General features: G+C 41.9%; 1 pseudogene across 1 annotated transcript; it reads right to left on the bottom strand.

Moving 5' to 3' along the window:
- LOC148146053 (NACHT, LRR and PYD domains-containing protein 3-like) lies at positions 1–23,426 on the bottom strand (annotated as a pseudogene). The gene is made up of 10 exons (XR_015760982.1): positions 23,070–23,426; positions 22,664–22,748; positions 21,387–21,558; positions 17,843–18,014; positions 17,678–17,743; positions 14,827–15,718; positions 13,695–14,549; positions 8,428–8,514; positions 6,803–6,967; positions 1–2,301 (listed from the first exon to the last, which is right to left on the bottom strand). The product of XR_015760982.1 is annotated as an NACHT, LRR and PYD domains-containing protein 3-like (transcript).
- Positions 23,427–25,033: the final 1,607 nt, after the last annotated feature.

Raw genomic sequence — 25,033 nt, 5'->3', positions numbered from 1 at the left:
ACTTGAACATATGTTTATTACACAAACAACCATATGTTTATGACAAATTGAGTATAGCTTTATGTACAACTGAAGACAGGTAGTAATAAGAAATAATTAATAACAAACAGGTTTATTGTAAAATTGAACAAATTGCAGAGTATGGAGTACAGGAGTTGGAATGCCTTGTTGCAGGTGTACAAGAGCTCTTTGAAGAAGTAACAAAGAGGATTGATGAGGACAGAGCAGTAGATGTGATCTATATGGACTTCAGTAAGGCTTTGACAAGGTTCCCCATGGGAGACTGATTAGCAAGGTTAGATCTCATGGAATACAGGAATAACTAGCCATTTGGATACAGAACTGGCTCAAAGGTAGAAGACAGAGAGTGGTGGAGGAGAGTTGTTTTTCAGACTGGAGGCCTGTGACCACTGGAGTGCAACAAGGATCCTCTGCTTTTTGTCATTTACATAAATGATTTGGATGTGAGCATAAGAGGTACAGTTAGTAAGCTTGCAAATGACACCAAAATTGAAGGTGCAGTGGACAGCGAAGAGGGTTACCTCAGATTACAACAGGATCTGGACCAGATGGGCTAATGGGCTGAGAAGTGGCAGATGGAATTTAATTCAGACAAATGCGAGGTGCTACATTTTGGGAAAGCAAATCTTAGCAGGACTTATATACTTAATGGTAAGGTCCCAGGGAGTGTTGCTGAACAAGGAGACCTTGGAGTGCAGGTTCATAGCTCCTTGAAAGTGGAGTCGCAGGTAGATAGGATAGTGAAGAAGGCGTTTGGTATGCTTTCCTATATTGGTCAGAGTATTGAGTATAGGAGTTGGGAGGTCATGTTGCAGCTGTGCAGGATTAGGCCACTGTTGGAATATTGCATGCAATTCTAGTCTCCTTCCTATTGGAAAGATGTTGTGAAACTTGAAAGGGTTAAGAAAAGATTTACAAGGATGTTGCCTGGGTTGGAGGATTTGAGCTATAGGGAGAGACTGAATTGGCTCGGGCTGTTTTCCTTGGAGCGTCAGAGGCTGAGGGGTGACCTTATAGAGGTTTACAAAATTATGAGGGGCATGGATAGGGTAAATAGGCAAAGTCTTTTCCCTGGGGTCGGGAAGTCCAGAACTAGAGGGCATAGGTTTAGGATGAGAGGGGAAAGATATAAAAGAGACCTAAGGGGCAACTATTTCACGCAGAGGGTGGTACATGTATGGAATGAGCTGCCAGAGGAAGTGGTGGAGGATAGTACAATTGCAACATTTAAGAGGCATTTGGATGGGTATATGAATAGGAAGGGTTTGGAGGGATATGGGCCGGGTGCTGGCAGGTGGGACTAGATTGGGTTGGGATATCTGCTCGGCATGGACGGGTTGGACTGAAGGGTCTGTTTCCATGCTGTACATCTCTGACTCTATGACATGAGTGAGGTCACATTTGGAATACTGTACACAGTTCTAGTCGCTCTACTATAGAAAGTAACTATTAAACTAGAAAGAGGGCAGAAAAGATTTACTAGGATGTTACCTGGACTGGAAGGTTTGAGCTACAAGAAGAGATGAGATAGGATGGGACATTTTTCCCTTGAGCGTAGGAGATTCAGGGGTGACCTTATACAGAACTATAAAATCATGAGAGGCATAGATAAGGTTGGTAGCCAGCAGCTTTTCCCCAAGGGAGTCTAAAACTCTAGGGCATATGTTTAAGGTGAGAGGGGAGAGATACAAAAGGGTATAGAGAGGCAGTTTTCTTCACACTGAGGATGGTGAGTGTCTGGAATGGGCTGCCAGAGGTGGTGGAAGTGAGTGCAATTTCATCATTTAAGAAACATTTAGACAGGTGTATGGATGGGTTAGATACGGGGATACATGGACCAAACACAGGCAAAAGGGACTAGTTTAACGGTGAAAACTGGACAGCATGGGCACGCTGGCCGAAAGGCCTGTTTCTATGACGGCGATCTCTCGGACTCTTTTATAAAAGCTTCACAGTCACAGCTCCATCTCCCTGTGCTCGACCGTGAATATCACCCACATACCAACACACACCAGCTGCTACTGAATGTTTCTACTGAATACTCCACATCGTTCCCATTCTATTTCAGAATTCCAGGAATTGTTTTTCTTGAGCCAATGTAATATCTCATGTGTTTCACTTGATGGAGGTGAGAGAAATACACCTCTCAGTAATATTAAGACCAAATTGTTGGTAATTTCTTGATCCTTTGATCACACAAATACTCGGACACCGGCCCTGCATTCTCTCAGTGATCGGAGCTGCTTCTTTCCATCTGAACTGAACTGATTCCTCCATCATCTAAGAAAGAAATTAATGATTAATAACCAACCAATTAATAAAGTTAAAATGACAGAATCATTCATAATTTTCCAATTGAAACACACATTTTGAAATCAAACTGTGAGCAGCTAAACAGTAACAAATGGGTGTAAGTGGTGGGGGAGAGAGAATCTAATGAGCTGCTGCACACACAGACAGTGCTGTAAGAAACTAAGGTATTGATATTTGGGGAATGATGTAAATTGAGGATGTAGTTGGACTGGGGGAAATCGCATTGGACTTGTAATGCAGTGACCTAGAGTACAAATGCCAGCAACTGGCTGAATTTTATCTCAAATAATTAATCCATCTGGAATTGAAAGTTAGTTTCATAGTCACCATTGCATAACCTAATCAGTGATTGCTGTAAATACACATCTGCTTCACTCATGTCCATCACCAAAGGGAATCTGGGAATCTTACCTGGTCTGGCCCAGAGGTATTTTCAGAAGATATTAAATAGTTCTGACTGATATACAATGTGTGGTTAAAGATGTATGTTTCAGATATTAATATGGAATGAAAATGGGATGGATATCTGGTTTCAACTTTGGCACTAAAGTTTACAACACACGTAATTAACACGGTAATGACTCCTTCCTAACGACTGGTATCAAGACAGATATGGGCAAGGATTTTTATTTTGCTGATTTTTCATCACTTCACACTGAAATGTTGATTGTACTTTGAACACCACCTCAAAGACGTGCTTCAAATGTCAAGGATGGAGAATAGATTCCGACTGGGGAGCATCAGATTCTCAGCAGCAACACAAGGGACCAAATTCGTTAATTCGTGAGGACATTGTCAACCAGACTAGACCTGAAACTAGCGCAAAGGGAACCAATAAGAGATAACAACTTGTTTCAACTTAATGAGATGGGAATCGCGGAGGCCATGGGACTCAGCAGGAGAAAAAGCATCCACCAGAGGGTGGTAGTGAGAAGTGACTGAGGAAAACTCTGGAAGTTGAATCACTAGAACAGGGAAGGAGATTGCTGAGTATTCAGTGTCAAAGAACAGCTGGATTAACTCCTGGAAAGGGAGGGTGAACAGCAGTGTGTGTGTTCAGGTGGGAACTAACAATCAACAACTTTAAGGCAGAGCAAAGAGTGTCTTTCAGCAAGGTGACGGTCCTCCAGGAGCAGTTGATGTTTGTCTCGTTGTGCGTCCCGGGGAACAGACTGTAGAACACAGAGTCTTGTGTCATGGAGCTGCTCAGGATGAACCTTGACAAAGGCCACTGCATCTTTCTCCAGACTTCCTTTGTAAAGACAAATTCCAGAAGGAGATGTGTGACAGTCTCTCTCACCCCCACAACCCCTTAGAGAGTAGCATGCTGAGGCGAAGAGAGTCCGGGTGTGAGAGAGGCAGAGAGAGAGAGAGAGACAGACAGACAGACAGAGAGAGAGAGACAGAAAAAGAGAAAAAAAAGAGAGAAGAGGATTCAACGACAGGAGCAGGGCTGTCTAGTTGCCTATATGCAGTGCCTTGGTGAGACTACACCTGAAGTCATGTGTATAGTTTTTGTCCCTTATCTAAGGAAGGACATTCATGCATAGAAGGAATACAACAAAGGTTTCCCAGACTGACTCGTGGGATAGCAGGACTGATGAATGAAGAGAGACTGGATCAGTTAGGACTATTTTCACTGTAGGTTAGAATAATATGGGGCACCTTTTAGAAACCTACAAAATTCACCAGGAAAGGTCAGGGTAAACACAGGAAGGATATTCCCAAGGTCCAGAACAAAGGGTCAATGTCTAAGGATCTGGAGTAGGCTATTTCGAGCTGAGATGAGGATAAATTTCTTCACTCAGGTTGAGGTGAGTCTGTGAAATTCCCTGTCAGAGAGAGTGCTTGTTGGCTAAAACACTGAATGGTTGGAAAGAAAAAGTTAAATATTGTTCTCAAAAAGAACAGAAATTTCTGGTGAAACTCAGCAGATTTACACATAGAGAAATAGAGTCAGCTGTGAAGAAGGATCACTGGACTCGAAACATTAACTTTACTTTCTCTCCACAGATGCTGTCAGGCTTGTTGAGTTTCTTCAGCAATTTTGGCTTTTGTTTCAGGTTTCTACTATCTGTATTTCTTTGCTTTAGTACGTCATGTTGTGGCTGTGCAGGCCATTGCTTTGGCCACTTTTGAAATGCTGCATGCAGCTCTGGGCTTCTTGCTATAGGAAGGATGTTGTGGAAGTTGAAATGGTTCAGAAAGGATTTACAAGGATGTTGCTGGGGTTGGAGGGTTTGATCTAAAGGGAGAGGCTGAATAGGCTGGGGCTGTTACCCTTGAAGCGTGGGAGGCTGAGGGGTGACCTTATTGAGGTTTATAAAACAATGAGGGGCATGGGTAGGTCAAATAGACAAGATGTTTTCCCCAGGGTTGGGGGAGACCAAAACTAGGGGCATAGGGTTAAGTTGAGGGGGCAAGATTTAAAAGGGTCCTAAGGGGCAGCTTTTTCACACAGAGGGATGGTATGAGATTGGAGTGAGCTGCCAGAGGAAGTGGTGGAAGCTGGTACAATTACAGCATATAAAAGGCATCTGGATGGGTTTATGAATGCAAAGGGTTGAGGGGGATTAGGGCCAAATGCTGTCAAATAGAGTCTGTGATGATGTTGCTCCTTTAACAAGGTTCTGTTGTACTTGGTTTTCTTCCCCCCCAGAGAGATCGTAAAAGACACAGGTTCCAAAAGGTTTGGGTTTCGAAGGGTTTTAGGGCCAGTTTGATTATAGCTACAGATACTGCCTCCAGCAAAAAGTTTTATTTTTAAAAGAATTTGAGCTGGTCACTTCCGCCAGCTCAGCTTTTCTCTGGTTTGATTTGGTTTTTGGACGTCTGGCTATTCACTGAAAGCAGGCAGGTAGTGTTTTGAGGCTGCTGATCCAAGAAACAGTTACGTGAAAGAAGCAGGTTCGTGCTGATCCTCTCTGTCTGACATCTCTCTCCTGTAAGACCCTGTGTTTGATGCTACCTTTTGCGCCACGAGGTATTTATGGGGATTGTTGCAAGTATAGGGAACAACAGGTAAAGTCTGTTTGGTTTTTGGATAGGTGAGGTTATTCTGCATTCGGTTCTCTTTTGCTTCTATTGCATTGGGTAATCTTGTAAATAAATTTGGTTTTGTTTAAAACCAAGTGGTTTGACCAATGGCACCTCTCCTGGAATATCCACTTTACACCTTCTTAAAACAACGAGCAAAGTTAGGGTCTAGGCTACTTTCTTGAACTGTTTTGAGGGGGTCTGGCCTGGTCCATAACAAGTCAGAGACATGTACAGCACAGAAACAGATCCTTCCGTCCAACTCGTCCATGCTGACCAGATATCCGAACCTAATCCAAAAATCATTCAACACCAGGTTATAGTCCAACAGGTTTAATTGGAAGCACTGGCTTTTGGAGCACTGCTCCTTCATCAGGTGGTTGTCCGGAGCAGCGCTCCGAAAGCTAGTGCTTCCAATTAAACCTGTTGGACTATAACCTGGTGTTGAGTGATTTTTAACTTTGTATACCCCAGTCCAACACTGGCAGCTCCACATCCTAACCTAATCTAGTTCCATTTGCCAGCGCTTGTCCCATTTCCTTCCTATTCTTGTACCCACCCAGATGCCTTTTAAACGTCATAATTGTACCAGCCTCCACCATTTCTCTGGCAGCTCATTTCATACAAGCACCACCCTCTGCATGAAGAGGTTGCCCCTGAGGTCCCTTTTCAATGTTTCCCCTCTCACCCTAAACCTATGCCCTCTAGTTCTCGACTCCCCCATCCCAGAGAAAGACCTTGTCTATTTACCCTAACCATGGGACTCATTATTTTATAAACCTCTATAAGGTCACCCCTCAACCTCCGACACTCCAGAGAAAACAGAGTTTATTCAGCCTCTCCGTACAGCTCAAAGCCTCCAACACTGACAATAACTTTGTAAATCTTTTCTGAACCCTTCCAAGTTTCACAACATCCTTCCTCTAGGAGATAGACCAGAATTGCACAGAATATTCCAAAAGTGGCCTAACCAATGTCATGTACAGCTTCAACATGACCTCCCAACTCCTAGACTCAGTCCTCTGATCAATAAAGGAAAGCATACCAAATGCCTTCTTCACTATCCTATCTACCTGTGACTCCACTTGCAAGGAACTATGAACCTGCACTTCAAGGTCTCTTTGTTCAGCACAGTCCCCAGGACCTTCCCATTAAGTGTATAAGTCATGCCCTGATTTGCTTTTCCAAAATGTAGCACCTCACATTTATCTAAATTAAACTCCATCTGAACTAGATTAATTTGGGGTATCTGTTCAGCATGGACAGTTAGACAAAATAACCTGTTTCTGTGCTGAACATCTCTATAACGCCAGGCAGATAAAGTTCTTAAGGGTTAAAGGGGTCAAGGATATCAGGGAGAAAACAGGAACTGGGTTCAAATTATTGTTTACAATACAATGGAAATGTTTAATATTTTAACATATGCACTCACTGAATCAGCTTCAAATTCTTGCAGATGATGAAGTTTCTCATTTTCGGAATGCAATCATCTGTGAATTTATTTCCATCCAGGTATAGCATTGACAATGATTCGCTCTGACTAAATGCCATCCTCAGGTCTTCAATGCAAGCAAATGTCAGATTGTTATCCTGCAAACTAAAGATTGATAATTACAAATCAGTTTTCAATACAGCTCGAAAAGATAAAAGAAATTCCACTGAGAAGGAAGAGCAATAATTGGATCAGCATAACAAAGTGAGAAAACTTTTGAACCATCAGCCTCCTTTTCATTTTATTTGACTCAGTAATGACGAACTAATAATCAATTAACTTTCATGCTTTTAGTCTTTAACACCTTAATTGAAAGACCTTACTCTTAATTTTGAAAAGAATATGCGTACCTACAGCCTCACAGAATCAAACAGGGTACAATGCAGGAGGAGGTGATTCGAGGCTCCGAATGAGCAATTCACTTCCTGCCACTCTGTATCCCGTATCCCTGTGCACTGGGCCTTTCCAGACCAAAGTTTAATTCCTTTTTGAACACTTCAGTTGAACCGGCCTCTGCCATGATGTCAGTCAGGCACAACATTCCAACCTTAACCAGTCACTGTGCAGAAAAGATTATCTCACATTGTTCTTGCTTCTTTTGGCAATTTCTTGAATTTTTGTGCTGATATACTTGATCATTTCATGGCAGTGAACAGTTTATTGTTACCGACTCTTTCCACTGTCATTATCATTTTTAATACTTCATTCAAATTACATCACAGCTTCCTTTCCTTAATGGAGACGGATCCAATGTTTTCAATCTATCTTCAGACCTTATGTTCAGGATCCATGAAATCCTTTTCATGAGTCATTTCTTCCTTTCTCCGATGCCCTGCATCTCTCCTCAAGCATTGCAACAACGTGGGATGTAAACACATCAGCTTAGGCCAAATTGTATTAATTGAACAAAAAAATTAACTTAACTTTTTTACTTTTGTCTCTGAATCTTAATAACTTTTTGTTGAGAATCTCTAGTTGGAAGAAGTGTGGTTTGAACTGGCTCCTGAATGAATGGCTTAACTGTAACTTTCAAATAATGCTCTTTCCTTGATCTTTTAGCTAACGATCCTGTCCCATCATTCAGCATTTTAAACATCTCCATTGGTTACCATGTGACCATAATTTCCACAAAAAGATTCTGATTCAATTTCTCCCTAATATCTTCCTGTTGAAATTTGATTGCAGTCTAATATATACTTGTTGTGCAGAACAGAACAGAATACTCCAGATGCAGTCTAGCAAGATCGAAGAATGTGGTGCTGGAAAAGCATAGCCGGTCAGGCAGCATCCAAGGAGCAGGAAAATCGACATTTCGAACATAAACCCTTCATCAGGAGTCCTAATGAAGGGTTTATGTTCAAAGCATCGCTTCTCCTGCTCTTCGGATGCTGCCTGACTGGCTGTACTTTTCCAGCACCACATTCTTAACTCTAATCTCCAGCATCCGCAGTCCTCACCTTCCCCTACATATTCAACAGTGGTCATGCCAAAGATACAGCAAATTCCCGACTTGCCACAAATCATTGCACATAAAATTTGGGGTTAATGTTGGGAAGATTACCTACTCCAATCGCTTTGTTTTGCATTCCGAATGCGCCAATGATGCAGACAAAATGTTGACTCCTGCATCTCCAATGTTATTGTCATTCAGCCTAACAGCCAAGAAAAAAAAACAATCAAGGAGTGGGAAATCTCTCCGATTAACATAACATAAACTTCACCTTACAGAAACTCCATCCAATTGTTTCTCATTGACACACTGAGGCATGGGCAGATAGAACAGTGTTGTGCAGTATTAGAAAACAGATTGAAATCTTGCATAACTATTCTCACTGAATTAGTTGGTGACCAGTGAACACATATTTCAAACAGTAGATTAATTGCTTGAATGATGAAAAATGAGAGGTGTACAGTTCTTATCATATATTTTACTCAGTAAATTTCTGTTACTCGTTCACTGACTGAAAGGCTATTGACGGTACAACCCAGTACAACTCTGAAAAGAGGAATTTGATATATACCTGAAGAGAAAACATGTGATAGCTTTGAGGGAAGAGGAGGGGAATAGGATGAAGTGTGTAGGCCATTTAAGGAGCCAGTGCAGACATAATTGGCCAGATGGCCTTATTATGTACTACCCATTTTATGACCTGGAAATAGAATATATATTTTAACCCAAAACTGGACACATGGGATTCAGGGAGAGCTTGCCAATTGGCTTAACAGCAGGAGACAAAGTGGAGGGTTGTTTTTCAGACTTGGAGGCCTGTCACCACCAATGTTCCATGGGGATCGGTTCTGGCTTGTCTTTTGTTTGTCACTTATAGAAACGATTTGGATGAAGGCATGGTTAGTAAGTTTGCAAATGATATCAGAATTGGTGGCATAGTAAAGAAGAGGATTTTCTAAGGGATTTTGACAAAATGGGTCAATGGGTTGAGAAATGGCAGATGGAGTTCAATCTAGATAAATGCATTTTGATACAACAAACTTGGGGAGAGGTTAATCAGTTAATGGGAGGGCTTTGGGCAGTGTTGTACAACAGAGGGAGCTAAGGATTCAGGTACATAATTCTTTGAAGTTTGCTTTGGTGAGGCCTCTTCTGGAATAATGTGTCCAGTTATAGTCACTTAGGTAAAAGAAGAATATTGTTAAGGTGGAGAAGGTTCAGAAAAGGTTTACCAGGAAGCTTTGATATGGAAGGTTTGAGTTATAAGGAGAGGCTGGATAGACTGGGATTTTTTTCCCACTGGAGCATAAGAGGTTGAGAGGTGACCTCAGAGGGTTATAAAATCATCAGCGGCATAAAAAGACTTAATGGTAGGTGTCTTTTCCCGAGGATGGGGGATTTCAAGACGAGGGGCACATTTTTAAGGTGAGAGGAGACAGAGTTAAAAAAGTCACAAGAAGAAATTGTTTTAAACTCAGAGGGTAGTTCCTGAGGAAGTGGTGGATATGGGTGCAATTAGTGGCAGATGGAGTTTAATTCAGATAAATGCGATTTGCTGCATTTTGGGAAAGCAAATCTTAGCAGGACTTATATATTTAATGATAAGGTCCTAGGGAATGTTGCTGAACAAAGAGACCTTGGAGTGCAGGTTCATAGCTCCTTGAAAGTGGAGTCGCAGGTAGATAGGATAGTGAAGAAGGCGTTTGGTATGCTTTCCTTTATTGGTCAGAGTATTGAGTACAGGAGTTGGGAGGTCATGTTGCGGCTGTACCAGACATTGGTTAGGCCACTGTTGGAATATTGCATGCAATTCTGGTCTCCATCCTATTGCAAAGATATTGTGAAACTTGAAAGGGTTCAGAAAAGATTTACAAAGATGTTGCCAGGGCTGGAGGATTTGAGCAATAGGGAGAGGCTGAACAGGCTGGGGCTGTTTTCCCTGGAGCATCGGAGGCTGTGGGGTGACCTTATAGAGGTTTACAAAATTATGAGGGGCATGGATAGGCTAAATAGACAAAGTCTTTTCCTTGGAGTCGGGAAGTCCAGAACTAGAGGGCATAGGTTTAGGGTGAGAGGGGAAAGATATAAAAGAGACCTAAGGAGCAACCTTTTCACACAGAGGGTGGTATGTGTATGGAATGAGCTGCCAGAGGATGTGGTGGAGGCTGGTACAATTGCAACATTTAAGAGGCATTTGGATGGGTATATGAATAGGAAGGGTTTGGAGGGATATGGGCTGGGTGCTGGCAGGTGAGACTAGGTTGGGTTGGGATATCTGGTTGGCGTGGACAGGTTGGAGTGAAGGGTTTGTTTCCATGCTGTACATCTCTACGACTCTCAAAGGTATTTCGATAAATACATGAGAAGGAAAGGTTCGGAGGGATATGGGCCTGGAACAGGCAGGTGGGACTAGTTTAGTTGGGATTACGTTCAGCATGGACTGGTTGGACCAAAGGGTCTGTTTCCATGTTAATTGACTCTATGACAAGTTGAACGCAAGACAGAAAATTGATTGTCTTATATCCATTTTTTTTTAAACATTTGTGCAATTATATTCCATTGAACTCATCCATATGTAATCCAGCAAAGAGTAAAAGTAATGGTTAATTGTGAGGCATTATTGCCCTGCTTGGATAACACAACAAAGAAAAAGACTTATAGACATCAATCAATCAATAAATTCCTGCTTCTCGGATGCATTCAACAATACACATGCCATGTTTTCAGTTCCAAGCAGAATGGATAATCGTTCATTCCAACAGTCATGTAAAATATGTGGTGATGAGCTGCCCAATCTCCCTGCTGCTGAGGTGAATGATGAATTTTGTGCTACCACAAAGGGCAGATCATGCCTCCTGTAAATCACAGACTGTTGAACCTCTATTTCAAACCCACCCTGACCCTCACCCGTAACAGTTTCAGATACATGAATGGCAGCCTTGCTGTGTTTGCAACGTATTCTGCATTGAACTAGGTACAGCATTCACTTACTATTTATCTAGTGAATGGTTGGGTCAAATACAATATCAGATTAGCTTTGGTTTGTAAAAGTAAACTACAAAGGATGATATTCATCTCTGCAATGGCACACAATTGGTGACAGAGGTTGGGTTCAACAGTTTGATTTGCCACCTGATCTCCATTGCTATTCTCTGTCAGTGAACTGTGTTCAGTCACACACCAGGTCTGTTCATTTAATTGAGGGCCTCTTAGGATTAGTGTTCAAACCTTCGCCAACTTTTCGTTTAATTTATTATTTTATCGATTTTGATTTGTAGCTGTGAACTGCAATGAGCTGGAGATGATCTTTGGATTGTGAATAGCAACTTGTGTTTCAACAAAACAAACAAACAAGCTGCTGTTTGTTCGCGAGGTGGGGCCTCACAGGTAATGGCAGGTTAGCTCTTGATCAATAGGATCCTGTAGATGTTTCAGCACAGTGGGAGAGCAACACATTGAACCAGATAAGAAATGTTTGGGAATTGATCAGGCCAGTACCTGGGAATTGTTGTGTACAAGCCTGGGATAGAACATAAAATTGAAAGAACTGTGGATACTGGACATAAGAAACAAAAACAAAAATTGAGGGAGAAGCGCAGCAGGTCTGGCAGCATCTATGGATAGACATATTTCGGTCCAATGAGCTTTCTTCAGAACAGCAATTTCCATTTGTTTCTGGGAGAGAACGAGATGGTCAAACATAGGCCATAGATCACGGTTTAAGTTGGTTTTTGGCTGTGCTTTTGAGAGAATGAACTTAGCTATTGACGTTACAGCATGAAGATTTAAATGCTCCCTGCCTAACCTTCCACTTTATTTCAGAATTTCAGTCCTCAGAGTGAATTCAAAGGTGGCACAGATCGATATCTTCAGAAAATTAACAAAGAAACCATCAAATATACATTGAGAGTAAGATATGAAAACCACTTAATCTGGCCAGTTTTGTTACTTTATTTTAATTATCCCTTCACTGTGTTTATTTGTCTGTCTGTCTGTCTTTTTTGTGAATTGCCCTGAAAACAAGGTTATTGGTTTCAAACTTTGTTGTTTAATTTTGCTCTGCTAAAGTTCCTATATTGGTAATAAATTGCTTTTTTTTTGCTGTTTCAGTTATTAACCTACCGTTTCATTATCAACAGAGTCTGTGATTGGTTATAAAGTCTGGTTAGGAATTGTTGAGGTTAAAATCTTTGAAGGTTTTAATTTTACTCTGTTGTGAACACAGAGGTACGTTGATTTGGCTCGGTTCTTTGTTTCCTTGTCATAGCACTAGTTAAAGACTCTGCCAGACTCCTTGTGGCTTTGAATGTCTCACAGTGTAAGACCAATCAAGTTAGTCTGGTGCTTTTTTTTTTGTTATAGTTAGAGCACTCAGTATCAAGGTCAATACGGTAGTAGCGTTAAAAATAAATAAAAGGCATGGAAAACTCCTTGATTCTCAGAAAAAAAAACGAATAGTAATTGTGATTCAGCTACAATAGTAACAAGTGGCTCAACAGTTAGCAATGTTTCCTCACAGCACCAGGGATCTGGGTTTGATTCCATTCCTGGGTGACTGTTTGTTTGTGTGGAGTTTGCACATTCGCCCAGTGTCTGCGGGGGTTGCCTCTGGGTACTCCGGTTTCCTCCCACAGTCAACTATGTGCAGGTTAGATGGACTGATCGTGCTAAATTGCCCATAGTTTCCAGGGATGTGCAGACTAGATGGGTTATAGAGTCATAGAGGTGTACAACAAGGAAACAGACTCTTTGGTCCAACTCGTCCATGCTGACCAGATATCCTTAATTAATCTAATCAAATTTGCCAGCATTTGGCCCATATCCCTCTAAATGATTCCTATTCATATACCCATCCAAATGCCTTTTAAATGTTGTAATTGCACCAGCCTCCACCACTTCCTCAGGCAGCTCATTCCATACCCACACCATCCTTTGTGTGAAGAAGTTGCCCCTTAAGTACCTTTTAAATCTTTTCCCTCTCACTCCCAGATCCCAAGGAAAAGACCTTGCCTATTTTCCCTAAACATGTTCCTCATGACTTTATAAACTCGATATATAAGGTCACCCTCAGCCTTCAATGCTCCAGGGAAAACAGTCCCAGTCCATTCAGCCTCTCCCTATAGGTCAAACGCTCCAACCCTGGCAACATCCTTCTAAATCTTTTCTGTAGCCTTTCATGTCCCTTGGGAAATGCAGGGATAGGGGAGGGGTCTGGATGGGATGCACTTCAGAGGGTTGTTGCAGACTAGATGGTCCAAATGACCGTTTTCTGCTCTGTAGAGATTCTATGATCCTATGAAATTCATATCAGGTGGAATTTACAAGAGAAAATCAATGGGTCATTGCTGACATGTTATCTAATTTCACCCGGATCAAACATACCTTAGAACTTTGCACTTGTGGATTGCAGGGGCCAATCGTTTGATCCCCTCCTTCTGAATATAACATTTCTCCAAATTCAACTCCATCACTGACTCACAAAGTTGTACAACATGAGACATTACAAAACAGTCCATTGGGTTCAATCTCAGTGTATTCTTTGGATTGGAGTCCCCAAAGTTCAAACGTTCCACAGATCCAATGGTCTTCTGAATTAAAGCTCTATTCTGAGACTCTGACAAATAATGGAATGTGTTCAGCAGTTTCCTCTTTCCAGTGACTCTGTTCATGTGTTTGATTTCTGCCTGAACATTGGCCTGCAGCCAGTCTATCACCTGACTGGTCGTGTGATGAGACAGCGGACCCAGGAATGGTTCCAGATTTCGAGATGAAGTGGGTGTTGAAAGACCAACTAAAAATCGAATAAAAATCTCAAACCGACCATCATCCTTCTTAAAAGCACAGTGAAGCATTTCCACCACATTCTGATGCTTTGGACTCAAATACTGAGCCAGGGCAGCCAAGAATTCCTGGATGGTAAGGTGAAGAAATGTGTACACAATATTTTTAGCTGTGTCATCCCTTTCCAAGATCTCCGTCATGAATCCTGAAATGAATTTGCTGGACTCCAGCTGGTGCTGAATGAAGTGATTCTCATTAAAAACAATTCTCTTTTTCTAAACTCCCTGGTAAGCCAACTCCCCGAGTCGCTGTAAAACCATCCGCTGGTCCTCAACATCTCGCTTGTGGTTGTCCAAGAGATTGGAAAGGTAGATGGAGAAAAGTTGAGTGATGGTTTTGGGAAGAGGTTGCTTGCACTTCAGCTGTGTAAAGAGCAGGCCTAAAGTTGAGCATACTTCAATTCCTGACTCAGATGACTGACTGTGTGGAGTTTGCACATTCTCCCCGTGTCTGCGTGGGTTTCCTCCGGGTGCTCCGGTTTCCTCCCACAGTCCAAAGATGTGCAGGCCAGGTGAATTGGCCATGCTAAATTGCCCATAGTGTTAGGTAAAGGGGTAAATGTAGGGGTATGGGTGGGTTGCGCTTCGGCGGGTCGGTGTGGACTGGTTGGGCCGAAGGGCCTGTTTCCACACTGTAAGTAATCTAATCTAATCTAATCTAATCTAATCAAATGATCCAGCAATATGAAGGGTTGTAGCACATGGTGTACAGGATCTCATTCTCCTCGACGTGTTTGAAGACATTGGTAGCGAGTTGCTCACTGACAAAAAACTTTCTGAAAAATTATTTTCTTTCATCAGCAAGAAAGCCCAGGATCTCAGCCCAAAGGTTGACATTGGCCTTTTCCAATGAGTCAAGGGCAGTCGGCCGGCTGGTAACCAGCACAGAACAACCTCTGAGCAGCTGTTGCTGTACCAGGGAGTGCACCATTTCAAAAACTTCACATCTGCAGTCAGGCGCAACACAGTGATTCGCAGAGACATCACCAGCCACGCGGCCAGTGAAATCAATCTGGTATTTGTACTCATCTAATCCATCAAAAACCAAGAGAAGATATTCAGGTTTCATCCAGATATCTTCAATTATCTTTTCTAAATAAGGCTACTGATCCAATACCATTTCAGTCAGAGAAACGGCTCTGTTGATGGCATTAAGATTTCGAAATGTGAAATGTAGAACAAATTGGAACTGAGGATAGATGTTTCCTGCTGCCCATTCATGGACCATCCTTTGCACCATTGTTGTCTTACCAATGCCAGCCACTCCGCTAACCACCGTGGTGCCAGACAGGCTGGAGTGGCCAAAACTGCTCCTGAATAATTGATCAATCCGGATTTTTTCAAGTTCGCTGGTGACGTACTTCCGCTGCCATTCTTCATGTTCCCTGCCTCTGGAAAGGAGCTCATGTTCCACTAGTCTCCGTTCACGCAGAGTGGAAATAATGATAAGCTCTGTATATCGATCAGTGAGGGAAATGGTCGTTATTTTGCTGTCTCCTTTGATGATGTGTTTGACCACATGTTCGGTTTGGTGGAAGAGGTGTTGCTTGTGTTGCTCTTGTATACCTTTCATGACAATGATCAAAATTATGTTGGCATTGTTCTTATTTGTGAATTAACTACATTAAAACAATTAATGAGAAGCAAGGAGGAGTTTGAGTTGGGTAGCAATACAAAATATGTGAGTCGAATCCAAATTTTACTACGCCGTGCTAGAAATTAATCTTACCGAATAAATACTGAATTAAATTAAATATAAATCAGGGAGAATCAGATGGATTATAGCAGACTTTACATTATAACAGACAAGCCCCTCCACTCTATCGTCATCTCCATCTCCATTTGAGGAGAATTTAACATTGGAACATCTGAGAAGCCAAATATTATCACATTGTTCACTTATTATTTACTGTATTCATTTTTGTTTTGTCTGTTGTCCCCAGTGGAGATAGTATCAGAGTGTTTATAAGATTGATGTCTGCTTCAATCTCAGACAATTTATACCTAATGTAAACATATGGCCCACTGGCTGAATAGGGACTGTGCATAACACTCACTTTTTCAATGCTTAATGTTGGGAACAGGATGACAAACCAGTGATCCAATTAAATGTGCTATGTGAACCATAATTATAAAATAACACTGTCGCTGTATAAGGATCACATTGGGATCTTCCACCAATTTTATCAACTCATTGTCCATTTCAGTGCGAAAGCTGAAGCCTCTGATTGTACAGTCTAGGATTGTATGTGAATGGACTCCCTGTCTATTCTGAATCTTCATGTGAATCTACCTATACCCAGCTTGACCCTATATTTGATTTCATGTTTTAACAAGTCCGAGACATAGATGAAGCAAATCTTATCTCGATATGAGCCTAAATATGTTTCCAAGTCAACTAATTGCCTGGCCAGACAATTGAGTACAGTCTTTGACACAGCCACTCTACGTCAGTAAGATTTCAGCAAATATGGGCTCTTCACAAATCCAATGTTTCAGCACTGTGTGTAGAAATGTGTTTCTGGGATATGTGACTTATTGAAAAACAATTCCTTATCTAGTCCTGGTTGATCAATTAGGTCAAGCTAATATCATTGTAGCCCTATTTGTGCCTTCATTCAATGCCCAAACAACATGTGTGCAATCTGATACATGTTGAACTCTAGTACATATGCAGTCGGTAGAAATATGACACTTGGATGTTTAATGATTCTGTTTCTATACGTGACCCGTATCCTCACCTTCTTTAGGTCAATGTGCGTTTCAAGTCATTGCCCAGGGTGGAGCCGACATATGAATCAACCAGTACATACATATCAGTTCAGTCTATCCACACTATGGGACCACACTCTAACTTCTGTATTCATCAGATCTGACTTCATCAGTAACTAGTCTGGAACCAATTGTGATCCTATAAATGACATCATCTTTACTCAGTCTGTCATGTATTTGATTTAAGCTTTAACTGGGTCTGGAGCTCTATGTGACTCCAGCCCAATACAGACTTTGTAGACTCTGAGACTCTGGCGATATTGAGGTTTACATTTGCATAAAGGCACCCGACGGCCTTGTATTGACAGTAAAAGCAAGACTTCTTTTCAGACCCTGATGTGACTGAAGGGAAAAGAAATAATGGCCTGACAAAGTACCAGGGAAGATCTTGAAACCAACTGACTTGCAAAACTGAATGTGACTTTGTGGTTCAGCATCTAAAACTGGAAGGTTGGGCTCAGTCTGCTCCAGAGCAGCTGGGAAAATCAAAATGAGCATTCAGCAATTTCCAACAAAGCTCAATATCACACATGTGGCATATGATTTGTGGCAGATGGAACACTGTCCATGCCCAAGTTCCAGTTCATTTGCTTCGTGTTGTAACTTGGATTGCATTTTATAGAAACAGTTCATGGTAATAATTTGGAGGGTTTGTTTCCTTTTAGTGATGAAATGTGAGACACAAATAAAATGTTAGAACTTAATTAATGCGGTACGTTTTTATGATTAACGATTACTTTTATTTTGACTTACCTTTGAGGTGATCTGATAGCTCTCCTTCCATCTCTCCGATGCGTGCATTATAAAGCAAGTCAAAACCTGGGAAAGATGTTTCATTTCATTAGTAGTGTGTGGCAGCCTCACCCATTAAAGAGGCAACCATGTTTGATTGCTAGAAATACTTGGACTGTACAATACCTCTGCTCTGAATTCCTTTCAGAATGAGTTTCAGTTTTGGCTTTGATTCTTGCATTTTCACCAATGTTTCCCAAAATATTCGTTCTCTGCAGCCATTGGTTTTGGTCACTGTGTTCAGAAGATGTTTTGTTGCTTCCTTTCTCTGTTGATGCTCTGACAGATTACAGATATACTGGAATAAAAGAGAAGTACAGGTAAAATAGAAAGGGAAACGGGAAAAGGGAAACAATAGATGAAGGAACGGAATGGAAGAATGAATTGATGGAGGAAATGAGGGAAAAAGAAAGATGGGAAAGAAAGAAACAAAGGAAGAACAATGAAATAAACCAGAAAGAAACAAGAAAAAGAAGAAATAGAAAGGAAAACAATGAAAGAGAGAAAATGATAAACAGCAGTGTCATAATTGTGAAAAGCTGTTACATTAAGGATGTTCGATTGGTGAAGAATATTCATCTCAGCACACTGATGAGACCTTGCCTCCACTTGTGAAGAAGAACTATGAGGGAGACATTAGTAGTAGGCAAAAACAAGGGCTGCAGATGCTGGAAACCAGATTCTAGATTAGAGTGGTGCTGGAAAAGCACAGCAGTTCAGGCAGCATCCGAGAAGCAGGAAAATCGATGTTTTGGGCAAAAGCCCTTCATCAGGAATAGAGGAATCTATTGGATATGACATGAAACTTGCAGTTAACAAGTCATGTGATAAACAAAACTGGATTCTACAATATTGGAAGTGGAAGTGTTGGGGTTTGGGTTTGAATCCATAACACTTGAACTATGATGCGAACATGAGATCCATGTTGTCACTTTAATAGTTTGTTGTGCATTGCCTTTGATGCTAGGACCACAACACCTTCAATGAATTCCTACATTAAAAGTGGACTAGTTTCACTGCTATATCCAAAGAAACAAAAAGGAAATCCAAAACAATAAATTAGAAATTTTGTAGGAAACATTGAAAAGTTTGTAATTGCCAGGATTTTATTGCAGCAAGAATTGAAAGGATATCAATGGTCATTTATGGTATTTGGAGCAATTTGGGTAACTAGTTCTGATAACATCATGAAACTCCAATAATTGAAGTCATAAATATCCTTCAGCTCACCAACAGACACAACATTAACATCACTGCAACTGCATGAGGTGTTGCCTTTTCAACGTGTGTGCTTACAAAGAACAAAGAGAATTTACAGTCCAGGAACAGGCCCTTCGGCCCTCCAAGCCTAAGCCGATCCAAATGTACTGTCTAAACCTGTCGCCCAATTCCTAAGCATCTGTATCCCTCTGCTCCCCACCTACTCAAGACCTGCCCTCACAAAGCCATGCTGACTATCTCTAACCAAGATTTGGGCGGCACAGTGGTTAGCACTGCTGCCTCACAACGCCAGAGACCCAGGTTCAATTCCCGCCTCAGACGACTGACTGTGTGGAGTTTGCACGTTCTCCCCGTGTCTGCGTGAGTTTCCTCCGGGTGCTCCGGTTTCCTCCCACAGTCAAAGGATGTGCAGGTCAGGTGAATTGGCCATGCTAAATTGCCCGTAGTGTTAGGTAAGGGGTAAATGTAGGGGTATGGGTGGGTTGCGCTTCGGCGGGGCGGTGTGGACTTGTGAGGCCGAAGGGCCTGTTTCCACACTGTAAGTAAATAATCTAATCTAATCTACTCATGCATCTGTCCAGATGCATCTTAAATAAATCTGCTGTGCCTGCCTCTACCTCCTCTGCTGGCAACACACTCCAGACACCCACCACCCTCTGTGTGAAGTACTTGCCGCTTTTCTTTACTGTGGAATAGCTGGCATGATATACTTTTATAAATGTATGTCATCTATCCAAGCATGAAAGGCTCTTTCCTTCAATATGAATTGATAAATTTTCAAGCTGTGGTCATTCTTGGTGACAGGGATATTCACTATGGCAAACTGTTTACTGTATTCATTACATGTAACTTGTTTTTGTTTTGTTTAAAAATATTTTGTAGTTATAAGAAACCATTTTGAATGAACTCTGCGTGTTAATTTCAAGTCACATTTACCAGTTTGTTTTGTACGTTTTACAATGTGACATATGAGCACGTGGAAAATCTACATTATGATTTGACTAGAGACCAATTACCTTCATCTAAAAAGTAGACACAGTGAGTTCAAGGAACTTAGTCAGCGAAAAAAGCTGAATAATTCTCCAGCAACATACAGCAACAGATTTTACTTAATACATTTATGACAGTGGGCCAGAATTTATGCACCGTTTATATTCAACATCCAGAATTAACAAGAGGCAAATATGGGAACAGACTTTGATAGAGCACACTCTGGAGCACATTGTTCTAATTACTTTTGCTAATCAGTGTCCAGAGATTTCTCAGCTAAACTCACCGGACATGAATAACATGGAACACTACCAAGTCAAGAAAACTTCACAAGGGGTGAAGTTCCTCACTTTCAATGATCTGGACAGGACACTTCTTCAAGAGTCCCTCAACATTACCTGCCTCAGTGACATGAGTGGCACCTTACTGGTACTTGAACTTGAACTTCATAAGGTGACCTGTTTAAAACTTGACAACATATTTCTTATTTTTTTTAGATTCCCTACAGTGTGGAAACAGGCCCTTCGAAGAGTAACCTACCCTGACCCATTTCCCTCTGACTAACGCACCTAACCTATGGGCAATTTAACATGGCCAACTCACCTGACCTGCACATCTTTGGACTGTGGGAGGAAACCGGAGCACCTGGAGGAAACCAACGCAGACACAGGGAGAAATGTGCAAACTCCACACAGACAGTTGCCTGAGGCTGGAATCGAACCTGGGACCTTGGTGCTGTGAGGCAGCAATGCTAACCACTGAACCACCGTGCCGCCCTGTGACAATGTTTCACTTATTTCTAGGTCGAGCCAAACTTAGCTCTCTCAGTAATGAATGGCACAATGACCAAAGTGTTAGGGCTTAAACCAAAAGCTGCATACAACATAAACTGAAGAATTCCATCATAACCGATTTGGAAACTGAACTCACTGGATATTCCAGCGTCTCCCTTAAATCCACCAATCCCTCCCCACCATGGTATTTTTATTTGTGCTCTCTGCTAGGATCTTGTTGCTTGCAGAGCACACACAAGCTATTCTTCCCAGTGAAATATTCATCATGGCATTTCTTCCATTTCGCTAAAACTGATTTGGTATCCTGACATTCTCTGACATGTGGTTTTCATCATCACATGATTTCATCCACTAACCACTAAGCCATGGGGTCCCACCTCACTAATTTCTATTTTGCTCTCAGTTCGTTATCGGTCCTTCAAGTAAACAACTTTTCATTATTTTTTTTCTTTGAAAAAAATATTGTTTCAGTATTTTCTATTTTCTGGTGCATTTTTATTTTTGTACCCCTGACCCTTACTTTTATTGTTTTTTATATCATTAATGAGATGCACAACCTTATTACTTTTCCTTAAATTTCCAAAGGTTCCTTCAATTACATGCCCACTTCAATCATTTTACTGATTAATAATAGAATAATGGAAAAATTCTATCATATAACTTACAGCGTAATTTCCATTGCTCAATGAATCAGAGTTGCTGTTAATGTCAGGGCAATGCTCTCCACCAAGTCTAATATTGCATCCTCCAATCTCTCACAGTAGAATCGGGTAATCAGGTTTAACTCCCTGTCGCCGTAACTATTCAGCAATTGACTAATTCCTTTTCCATCATCGTCTGTCCGAAGAAAGTGAACAAAACATGCAATTAAAAAATCTGATGTAAAAGGTTAAAGAAATATCACACCAAAAACCTTCTACTTTCAACCATTGATACAAAATATTAATTTGCAATAAATAATTGTGCGATTTTACTCGCAGACTCTTCCTGTCTCTGTGTAGCAATTTCAAAAGGATTAATGGTCTCTTTCTCCTCCTACATGACAGAGTCAAAAACCTAAATTGTTTCAGTTCTCGTTAGTTATTTCTAATCACTCTGCCCATAGATATTACACATTTAGGATAGCAGGCTGAACTTGAACACACTTAAGAATTCTAATCCTGCACCATAGGAGCCCTTCATTGCTGTGTTTTATTAGTATATGTTTCTACCCAGAAGTGTTATCACACAAAAATGAGTTCTTTCCCACTGCAACTTCTTTTGTTTTTTTTTGTATAACGAGCAGCCACCACCAGTAAAAACTCATGTGTATCCAATTGATGATTTACAAGCGCAGCCTTTTTTGGGCAATGCAATACCAAATATAAACATGGCAGGGGACATAGTAGGAAGAAAGGGAAGGGATAAAATCGAATGGAGTTGGACGGGAAATAAAGCACTGTATGCCTCTGTGGTGTTCCATCCCTCTAAAGGCATTGAGCTGGACATTCTGCGCCCCATCTCCAAGGACACCCGGGCTTGAATGGAACCACAGAAGGACAGATAGTTACCTCCCTCCACAGCCACACTGCCAAGACCTGTTTACAACCAGCCTGACCATCCAATTGATGTTACGAGCTGGTTCAGTAAACTGAATTTTGTGTTTCCATGTAGCAGGATTGTGAGCCTAGATTATCTCTCCTGCTGCCACAGATCATGTATGAGGGGATAAAACAACTGTTTTTGTTCATAGGTGGTCTGCCCAGTGGCCAAGCACCAAATACCATTCATCTGCAAGTTGTGCTCAGGCTATGCAGTCTCCTGAGATGCCTGCCATGCTGTTTACCATTCGGATAGCCACAGTTACTTCTCAGCCTTTCCTGAAATTGTAACATTCTATCCTGGAGTGTCTGATACTCATCAGGGAATATTGCCAGTAACACAGCTGATCTTTGAACTTTACCTTTTCCATTTCTTCCTTCCATTGAAGTACATTGTATTTGTCCCACATTTACTCTGTCCGTCATAATTTTGCATTTGTTCACAAGCTAAACAAAAGAATATGTACCGTTGTTAGACTGATCAAAATGCTGGCGGAATTTTGTTGCTGCTGATATTCAACAAATGTAAGCAAACTACATTCTAATAACAGCAAAATGATCATGTTGATATCAAAATGCAATGACACTAAAAATATTTAACTGTATTGATTAGGATGAAGAGTCATCTAGACTCGGAACGTTAGCTTGTTCTCCCTCTGTGAATGCTATCTGACCCGCTGTGATCTCCAGCATTTGTTGTTTTCAGTTCCGATTCCAGCATCTGCAGTCATTTGTTCCCGCACCTTGATTAAGATCTCAGTGTGTTACCTTCTGGTTATATGATTGCCGTAGAGATCGACAGCACAGAAGAAGGTGATTCCGATTTATCCCCTTTTTCACACCTCTCTCAGACAGGTTGAGCAGATTAATATTTAACCGACACTATCAACACCCAGCACAGTCAAGGCTTCCTGTGACCCGGCATGAAACGGTCTCACTCAGTGGGAGCGTCCACATCAATCCCGAAGGAGCGGGCTCGGGTTTGAGGACACACCTTGAGGGGCTGAGGCAGCGGAAGGAGCTTCCGGGGCCAGACCTGGAGGGGAGTGACGTCACAATGCCAGAGTGACGTTTTGGACAGAAGGGCTGCTGATTGGTCAGTAACGGTCAGATGACTCACTGTTCTTACCTGAAACCTCCATTCACCTTTCCCTCCCCATCAGGTTTAAGGGCAATGGGAGTCAGGCTGGTGGGCGAGCAGTACAGTCCTGGGATTTAGAGTGGGATCTAGACTGCTATTTCTAGAATTAATTGCACATTTAATGTTCTTTAATGAGATTCTAACTCTAGGGCCATCTAGTTTACTGTAAGTTAATTTTAATAGACATTAATTTTCAATGGAATAGTTGTGAGAAGATTAAAATGGTAGTACACTGGGTAAGTTTGCTTATCATGTAGGAAGGATTCGTGAAACTTGAAACATTTCAGAAAAGATTTGCAGGAATGTTGCCAGGGTTGGAGGATTTGAGCTATAGGGAGAGGCTGAACAGGCTGGGGCTGTTTTCACTGGAGTGTCGGAGGCTGAGGGGTGATCTTATAGAAGTTTATAAAATCGTGAAGGGGCATGGATGGGATCAATCGACAAAGTATTTTCCCTGGGATGGGGGAGCCCAGAACTAGAGGACATAGGTTTAGGGTGAGAGGGGAAAGATAAAAAAAGGGACCTAAGGGGTAGCGTTTTCACACAGAGGGTGGTGCTTGTATGGAATGAGCTACCAGAGGAAGTGGTGGAGTCTGGTACAACTACAGCATTTAAAATGCATCTGGAATGGGTACATGACTAAGAAGGGTTCAGAGGGATATGGACCAAGGTGCTGGCAAGTGGGACTAGATTAGGTTAGGTTAGGATATCTGGTTGACATAGATGAGTTGGACCAAAGGATCTGTTTCCACGCTGTACATCTCTATGACTCTGAGCAGCCAAAGAGTGTGGTACAGGTTGGTATGAATAACATAGGCAACCCCTCTGGGGTTCACATCTCGGGATTACTCCATGTGCCAGTGAGGCGAGGAATAGGAAGACAGTGCAGTGAAAAACATTGCTAAAAGGCTGTCGGATGGAGGGCTTCCAATATGTGGATCGTTGGAATGTCCTCCAGGGCGATTGGGACCTCAACAAGAAGGAAGGATTTAACGCAAATTGGAGAGGCACCAATATCTTGGCAGGGAGGTTTGCTGGTGTCACTCGGTAGGTGTTTAAAGCAGGTGGGAGAAAGGGAGGACTGCAGATGCTGGAGATCAGAGTCGACTGTGGTGCTGGAAAAGCACAGCAGGTCAGGTAGCATCTGAGGAGTAAGAGAGTCAACGTTTCAGTCATAAGCTCTTTATCAGGAATGGGGCTTGTGGGCCAGGGGTCTGAGAGATCAATGGGAGAAGGCTGGGGCTGGGCGGAAATGTAACTGGAAATGTGTTAGGTAGGTGAAAGTGGCAGGGAAAGGTGATAGGGTGGAGTGGATAGGTGGGAAGGAAAATGGACAGGACAAGAGGGTGGTGCTGAGTTAGAGGCATGGGACTGGGATAAGATGGAGGGAGAGGAAATGAGGAAACTGGTGAAATCCATATTGATCCTGTGTGGTTGCAGGGTCCCAAAGTGGAAGATGAGGTGTTCTTCCTCCAGGTCGGGTGGTTTGGGTTTGGTGATGGAGGAAGCCCAGGACCTGCTTGTCCTTGGTGGAGTGAGAGGGGGAGTTAAAGTGTTCGGGGGGATGGGGTTGGTTGGCGCTGGTGTCCCA

Source organism: Chiloscyllium plagiosum, unplaced genomic scaffold, assembly GCF_037043375.1.
Source record: "Chiloscyllium plagiosum isolate Xiang-an unplaced genomic scaffold, Cpla_swu_hap1 HiC_scaffold_22, whole genome shotgun sequence".
NCBI classification, from domain to species: domain Eukaryota; kingdom Metazoa; phylum Chordata; class Chondrichthyes; order Orectolobiformes; family Hemiscylliidae; genus Chiloscyllium; species Chiloscyllium plagiosum.
The sequence above is the reverse complement of the archived record's forward strand: the minus strand, read 5'-3'. Positions and strand labels throughout refer to the sequence as shown.